General features: G+C 41.0%; 1 long non-coding RNA gene across 1 annotated transcript; it reads right to left on the reverse strand.

Moving 5' to 3' along the window:
* Window positions 1–3762: 3762 nt before the first annotated feature.
* On the reverse strand, window positions 3763–8287 carry LOC115158561 (uncharacterized). The gene is made up of 3 exons (XR_003868688.1): window positions 8150–8287; window positions 5686–5895; window positions 3763–4151 (listed from the first exon to the last, which is right to left on the reverse strand). It is a non-coding gene; the product is annotated as an uncharacterized LOC115158561 (long non-coding RNA).
* Between the last annotated feature and the right edge of the window lie 458 nt (window positions 8288–8745).

Here is an 8745-nt window from a genome sequence, read left to right on the forward strand (position 1 = left end):
ATTAAACCATCTAGTGTTCAGCGAAATAACAACACAATGTCAAATACAGGTAGCTTAGTCAAATAATTAATTAATAAGACATAGTGGAGTGGTATCGCGTGTGCAAGCAGTTGCTCCTGATGCCAGTTGGGTACACTGCAGCATCCACCGAGAGGCTCTTGCTGCCAAGGAAATGCCTGACAGCTTGAAACACGTTTTGGACACTACAGTAAAAATGGTTAACTTTGTTAAAGCAAGGCCCCTGAACTCTCGTGTATTTTCTGCAATATACAATGATATGGGCAGCAACCATGTAACGCTTTTACAACATACAAAAGTGCACTGGTTATCAATGGGCAAAGTTTTGACTCGTATTTTTGAATTGAGAGATGAGCTTAAAGTTTTCTTTACTGACCATAATTTTCACTTGTCTGACTGCTTGCATGATGACGAGTTTCTCACACGACTGGCTTATCTGGGTGATGTTTTTTCTCTCCTGAATGATCTGAATCTAGGATTACAGGGACTCTCTGCAACTATACTCACTGTGTGGGACAAAATTGAGGCTATGATTAAGAAGTTGGAGCTATTCTCTGTCTGCATTAACAAGGACAACACACAGGTCTTCCCATCATTGTATATATTTTGTGTGCAAATTAACTCAAGCTTATGGACAATGTCAAATGTGATATAGCGAAGCACCTGAGTGAGATGGGTGCGCAATTACGCAGGTACTTTCGAAATGGGCGACCCAAACAACTGGATTCGTTATCCCTTTAATGCCCTGCCTCTAGTCCACTTACCAATATCTTAACAAGAGAGCCTCATCTAAATTGCAACAAGCGGTTCTGTGAAAATTGAATTTAATCAGAAGCCGCTGCCAGATTTCTGGATAGGGCTGTGCTCAGAGTATCCTGCCTTGGCAAATTGTGCTGTTAAGACACTGATGCCCTTTGCAACCACTTACCTATGTGAAAGTGGATTCCCGGCCCTCACTAGCATGAAAACTAAATACAGGCATAGACTGTGTGTAGAACATCATTTAAAACTGAGACTCTCTCCAATAACACCCAACATTGCAGAGGTATGTGCATCCTTTCAAGCACACCCTTCTCATTAACATGTGGTGAGTTATTCACAATTTTTGATGAAAAAATATTGTTTTATATGTAAGATGGTTAAATAAAGAGCAAAATGATGGATTATAATTATATTATTATTTGTGCCCTGGTCCTATAAGAGCTCTTTGTCACTTTCCACGAGCCAGGTTGTGACAAAAACTCACACTCATTCTTATGTTTAATACATGTATTGTATAGTGCGTGTGTGGCAGGCTTACAATGATGTTTTGATTGTTTTATTTCACTTTTGTTTATTATCTGTTTTACTTGTTTTGGCAATGTAAACATGTTTCCCATGCCAATAAAGCCCTTTGAATTGAATTGAAAGGATGTTGTGCTGTATCAGTTTATCCCCACATGGTGGCAGTACTCTCCTGTGAATGTTATCCCAGTGGTCGACCTCATGCAGGGGGCTCTTGGTTACATACACTATACAATCAAAAGTATGTGGACACCTGCTTGTCAGACATCTCATTCCAAATCATGGGCATTAATATGGTCACCCCCCTTTGCTGCTATAACAGCCTCCACTTTTCTGGGAAGGAATTCCACTAGATGTTGGAACATTGCTGCGGAGACTTGCTTCAATTCAGCCACGAGCATTAATGAGGTTGGGCATTGATGTTCGGCGATTAGGCCTGGCTCGCAGTCAACGTTCAAATTCATCCCAAAGGTGTTTGATGGGGTTAAGGTCAGGGCTCTGTACAGACCTGTCAAGCAAGTTCTTTCACACCGATCTCGACAAACCATTTCTGTATGGACCTCACTTTGTACACAGGGGCATTACATGGGGCATTGTCATGCTGAAACAGGAAAGGGCCTTCCCCAAACTGTTGCCACCAAGTTGGGAGCACAGAATCATCTAGAATGTCATTGTATACTGTAGCGTTAAGATTTCACTTCACTGGAACTAAGGGGCCTATCCCGAACCATGAAAAAAAGCCCTAGACCATTATTCCTCCTCCACCAAACTTTACAGTTGGCACTATGCATTGGGGCAGGTAGCGTTCTCCTGGCATCCGCCAAACCCAGATTTGTCAGTCGAACTGCCAGATGGTGAAGCGTGATTCATCCCTCCAGAGTATGCGTGTCCACTGCTCCAAAGTCCAATGGCGGCGAGGCGAGCTTTACACCACTCCAGCCGACTATTGGCATTGCGCATGGTGATCTTAGGCTTGTTTGCGGCTGCTCAGCCATGGAAACCCATTTCATGAAGCTCCCGACGAACAGTTATTGTGCTGACATTGCTTCCAGAGGAAGTTTGGAACTCGGTAGTATTGGTATTTTTGTATTTATTATGGATCCCCATTAGCTGCCAAAGCAGCAGCCACTCTTCATGGGGTCCAGCAAAATTAAGGCAGTTTATACAATTTTAAAACATTACAATACATTCACAGATTTCACAACACACTGCGTTCCCTCAGGCCCCTACTCCACCACTACCACATATCTTTAGTACTAAATCCATGTGTATGTCTCGTGCGTATGTGTGTGTGTGTGTGTGTGTGTATGCATGAGTCTGTGCCAATTTTTGTGTTGCTTCACAGTCCCCGCTGTTCAATAAGGTGTTTTTTTATCCGTTTTTTAAATAAAATTTTACTGCTTGCGTCAGTTACTTGATGTGGAATAGAGTTCCATGTACTGTAGTCATGGCTCTATGTAGTACTGTGTGCCTCCCATAGTCTGTTCTGGACTTGGGGACTGTGAAGAGACCTCTTGTGGCATGTATTGTGGGGTATGCATGGGTGTCCGAGCTGTGTACCTGTAGTTTAGACAGACAGCTCGGTGCTTTCAACATGTCAATACCTCTCATAAATAAAAGTAGTGATGAAGTCAATCTCTCCTCCACTTTCAGCCAGGAGAGATTGACATGCATATTATTAATATTAGCTCTCTGTGTACATCCAAGGGCCAGCCGTGCTGCCCTGTTCTGAGCCAATTGCAATTTTCCTAAGTTATTTTTTGTGGCACCTGACCACACGACAGTAGTCAAGGTGCGACAAAACTAGGGCCTGTAGGACCTGCCGTGTTGATAGTGTTGTTAAGAAGGCAGAGCATCGCTTTATTATAGACAGACTTCTCCCCATTTTAGCTACTACTGCATCAATATGTTTTGACCATGACAGTTTACAATCTAGCGTTACTCCAAGCAGTTTAGACATCTCAACTTGCTCAATTTCCACATTATTTATTACAAGATTTAGTTGAGGTATAGTGTATAGTGTTGGGTCATCCGCATACCTAGAAAGTGAGTGTTGTAACCAAGGACAGACGATTTTTAGCACTCTACGGTCCTTTTCTGTGAGTTTGTGTGGCCTACCACTGAGCTCCTAGATGTTTCCACTTCATAACAGCACTTACAGTTGACCGGGGCAGATCTAGCAGTGCAGAAATTTGATGAGCAGACTTTTTGGAAAGGTGGCATCCTATGACAATGCCACATTGAAAGTCACTGAGCGCTTCAGTAAGGCCATTCTACTGCCAATGTTAGACTATATAGATTGCATGGCTGTGTGCTCGGGTGTGCCTGCAATAGCCAAATCCACTAATTTGAAGGGGTGTCCACATACTTTTGTATATACAGTGTAGCTTAGCTTCTGACAAGCGTTAGCAATAAGAGGTTTGGCATTGAGAAATCATGTATAGAAGGTAGCCTATGATCTACATTGCCTTGAAGTATATTTATTCCATGACATTTCTTGTTAACAATGAAGCTATAGAAGATTACAATGGTGAAAGGTAAAATGCATTTAAACCACACACTGCAACACGAACTCTTGATATCTGTAAATGTTATGTATTGTACCTTTATGTTTTTGTTTATACCATCTAGACTTTATAAAAACATCAGTGGATGAATTTCAGGGTAGTTTCTACAGGTTGTTTTGATGAAATTAATGGCTTCCTAGAAGGTTATGTCAGTTATGTCAGGAAGTTGATGACACATACTGAAGTCTGCATCACTCTCTCTCCACTATCATGCAGATGATTTAACAGACGAGATGATGAAGTGGCCTTTGCGTAACAGTCCACCTCCTGCTCCACAGCTTACTGTAGGGGATGATAGACAGGGTGAGGTAATACAAAAGCGAAAGAAAAGCAATGTTTCAGGGTTGTTAGACGTGAGAAAAATATCATAATCATGTTGTATTCTCTCCAAACATAATAGCATTGCAAGGTATCTAAAACTGTGTAATATGATTGGAAATGTTCATTACCAGACAAACAAAATCAGAGTCAACACATTTAGCCAATAAATATGTTTTCCCTTAAAATAAGCTAGAACCCAACCAACATTTCCATGTTGGGCCCATGAGGGAAACCCAACAGAGACCCAGAAAGTTTTGTCCTCAGTATCCACATGTGGTTGCCATGTTGGACTATGTGGGTTCATTTTGGGCTTCTTGAGGGCCTCCAGTGGACAAATGTGCTTTTACCCACAGGGGCCCCAAGTTAAGCCTACATGGGTTGAAGAAGGGTTTTAACATGTGGCCCCCAAATAGGATAACCACTTAGGACCCAAAAAGTTGTCCTCAGTATCCATGTTGGCCCCACATGTGGTTGCCATAAGCTTTATGTGGGTTAATGTTGAGCTTCATAAGTTGCCCAAGTGGTTTATCCAATGGGTTACTTTTTACTTAACTAGGCAAGTCAGTTAAAAACAAATTCTTATTCACAATGAAAGCCTGCCACGGCCAAACCCAGACAATGCTGGGCCAATTGTGTGCCGCCCTATGGGGCTCCCAATCACGGCCGGTTGTGATACAGCCTGGAATCGAACCAGGGTCTGTAGTGACGGCTCTAGCACTGAGATGCAGTGCCTTAGACCACTGCACCACTCGGCAGCCCCAATGGGTGTGTAGTGAGACCTACAGTATATGGGCAATAGGTAGGCTGTGAATGTGATTTTCAATTGGGCTGCCCACCTGGGACCAACCTGGGTTTGTTCTCAGTCTCCATGTAGGCCCCAGATGCTGCTGCCCATGCAAGCTTTCTTAAGAGATGACTAAAGCAGTTCTTTGTAAAATACATAAATGTTTATTTATAGCACATGCTCAGATCAAATGCAATGCAGGAACTCTGAGTAAAGTGATAGTTCAATCAAAATTACAAAATGTACACATTGGTTTCCTCACCCTGTATACAATCCCAAAAATGTGCATGTCAGTATGTGAAGTTCTCAAGCTAGAGGACTTTTAGTACACCAGTGTTCCTCAATCCTGGTCCCAAGGGGTACACATCTTAGTTTTTGCCCTTGCATTCACATGCCTTATTCAATTCAAAGGCTTGATGATGAGTTGCTTAGTGAAATGAAGTGTGTGAGTGTTAGGGCAAAAAACTAAAATGTACACCACTTTGGGTCCCTAGGACCAGGATTGGGAAACACTGCAGTACAAAGCAAGAAGTGTGATGATGCAAATCATATAGAACAATCATTTTGGTAATTTGCATCATCATACTTTTTGCACTGTACTTAAAGTACTCTATCGTGATTGCTAACATGCAACATTTTTGGTATTGTATTAACAGTGGACTAATAAAATATTACAATAGTTTTGTAAAACATCCCTTTCATAGCACCTACCACTCCATTCAGGAAAGCTGTCAAGTAACTTTTGCTCCATCGCCTCCACATTTATGATAGTATTCATAGGGAAATCAGCCCCTCGAGCAGTGCTGCTGTTGCTGTTTTACCACAGTTAGGTCCTGACTCTTTTTCATCCATGTTTGAGTGTCTGCAGATCAGAATTCTCCTCTGCCTTTTTAAGTTTGATCCAGGCCTGTTCATAGGTAGCTGTGAAAAGAAAACATTACCTATTTAAGGTTACTGATTTAGTGCAACATTTCAGTCTTTATCTAAGGGCTCTAAATGGTCATCTTAGCTGGTACTGTAGCTAGTTGGGTTAACGTTTTGGCCAGACATGGATAAACCCATGTGGGCTACATGAGCCCCTTTGGCTGCATTTACACAGGCAGCCCAATTCAGTTTCTTCTTTCCACTAATTGGTCTTTTGGCCAGTCAGATCGGCTCTTTTGCCCATAATTGGGCAAAATATCTGAATTGGGCTGCCTGTGTAAACGCAGCCAAAAGAACCCTTTACCACTTATTTGCTTATGATTATATAATTGTAATATTTTTGACCATTGCGATTTGAGAATCAATTCCAAAATCATATCTAATTTCAACTTTTCTGATCAGCCTGTTATAACAAGCTGAGTTTAGCCAGCTCAATAATTTAACATGATATTTATTTTAGTTAGTGTAGGAGGCAAAGTTTCTAATTTCAGTTTTGTTTTGGGTTCCTTTATAAAACCTTTATAAAATTAAAAATTAAAAAATCCACAAAAAAATACTTAAGTCCTTAAATCGATTCCACAAAAAAAGGACATGATTCCATAAAAATAATAAATTCCCAACACATTATTGCATGTGAACCGTGATCAATTTATCAGCATTCTGCAACCAAAATGGCAGCTGCCATTTAATACAGTCCCGTCAAATTGTATTTGCCTGGGTACAAACATGGCTTGGACCGAGTCGGCCAACAGCGGATAAATACAGCGAGGGCCGTATAATTAGCTACTAAGAAATGTTCACTCACAAAGAACGACAAAATCAACTCAGAGTGGTTCAAACACGAGTTTTTCGTTTACTACTAATGCAAGCTTGTTCAGCAAGCAAACCATGTTAAAGTTAGGTCCAATGCAAAACAAGCTAGCTAACCAATGTTAACTGGATAATTCAACAAAGCCGGCTATAGCAGATAGATGAGACAGATATTTCACTGGACGTACAAATGTGAGACATCCGGTTGGCGTTTCCTCTCACTACCATATTTGGAAGCCTGGTGGCCGGCAGTGGGAGATGGAGCTAGATGGATTTTGGCAACACATTCTGCACATTTTCTCATAAATGAAACATTTGATCTACATACAGTTTTCTGTTTCCAAAAATAGAATCTATAAGAAACAGAGATCACTAAGTTTGGTAGACTTGACTTACCTAATTGTTTATAGAGATTACTTTGTTAATAAGGACGAGTGCACTAAATAGTGGGCGTTTTCCTAATGAACGTCATGCATATTCAGTAAGGCACAAATGGTCTTCATCCTCTTGGCGGTAGCTAGCTAGCTTGTCCCAAGTAGATATCTGGCTAGCTAATTCACCAATTTTTTTTTTTTAAATACGTACATTTATTTGCAAGTTTTCCCACTAATAGTAAGTTACTCCTGTGAATCAGCTTTTTTCACAATAGAAACATATCTCATCAACAAATACATTGTTTACTGTAAAATGATAGGGTGTTACATCCCTTTTCCAGTTTCCAACAAACGTTGAAATGTATGTAATAGTAATAAACAATGAGAAGATGCATTTGGAGTAATTATTGCATGGTGAGTCACACGTCCTTGGCTGTGTAATCTGTAATGTGCTGTATCCATGACTACCCATCGAATCAATCGCCAAAGCAATGATCACTGATAGATAAAACATGCTAGCTACCAGTAATACAACAAATGTATAGCTGGGTTTAACACAACTAGCATGAGGCAGCATGGCTAGCTAACGTTAGTTTACCAATGTGCCCAGCCATATTACTATGCTGTAATGAAACAGGGAGGAACCCATCTGACTGACTTCTGATAGACCAATAAACGCGACATTGAAAAACCCATCTCGACACTTGATCCCACCTACTCGGCTCATTTGTCTTCCATCGAAAACGACTGGATGTTGTCTATAGTTTGTGCGTGACTGACACGGCTATCTAGCTAACTCGACAACACAAGTCAATTCGCTCAACAACAAGGCTAGCTAGCTAACTCAACAACAAGGTGACTCTTCGAGTGAAGTTGCTAGCTAGCCATTGTATTTCAGCCCGCCTTGAGTTAGCTAACGTTACCAAATAGCGTTAACTAGCAACCATGCCAAACATTAATTAGCTAATGTTAGCTATAACGAGTCTGCAGTCAGGCAGCAGCAGAAAATACAAAAAACGATTAGCTTACAACACAAGCAAATATTACATTTAGTCAGTTCCACTTACCGGTCGAATTTCCAGCTCCCGTTGTCTTGCCTGGACATCTCCAACGTTTAGCGCCTAAATGATAAATTCTGTATTGTGCCCAATATTGAATGCGTATGCGCCCCAGGTGGTATACGCAACTGGGTTCCAGAGACAACCTCTGACCATATTCACGCCAGATAGCCCACTTATAACCCATTTACAAATGTTAAAGGCCCCTTTTGGGACCTATGTTGCCCACATGGGTTTGCCTGTGTGTGACCAAACTGGTTAACCCGACCAGGTTCCAATCATAATTCCTGAAAAATAACACCAGATGACTAAATTACAGCCCATTAAAAATATATTTTTGAGACCCATTTATGGCCCAAAATATTAACCCAACTGGGTACTAGCTAAGATCACCATTAAACCTTTAACTGCAGTGGGCTAAATCAGGGTCACACAGAGTGTTTATTTGTAGTCTTAAACAAATCTACTTTGAAACAAAAATATACACCTCACACACGGTTATGGGCTTAAAAAAAGAAGACACCTGTACCATGTCAGATATAGAGCTCAGTTTTTATATTTGTTACTTTTACCTTCAAGGTCAAACAACCATTATCTCTGGTTTG

The sequence above is a fragment of the Salmo trutta genome, chromosome 22 (assembly GCF_901001165.1).
Source record: "Salmo trutta chromosome 22, fSalTru1.1, whole genome shotgun sequence".
Classification (NCBI taxonomy): Eukaryota; Metazoa; Chordata; class Actinopteri; order Salmoniformes; family Salmonidae; genus Salmo; species Salmo trutta.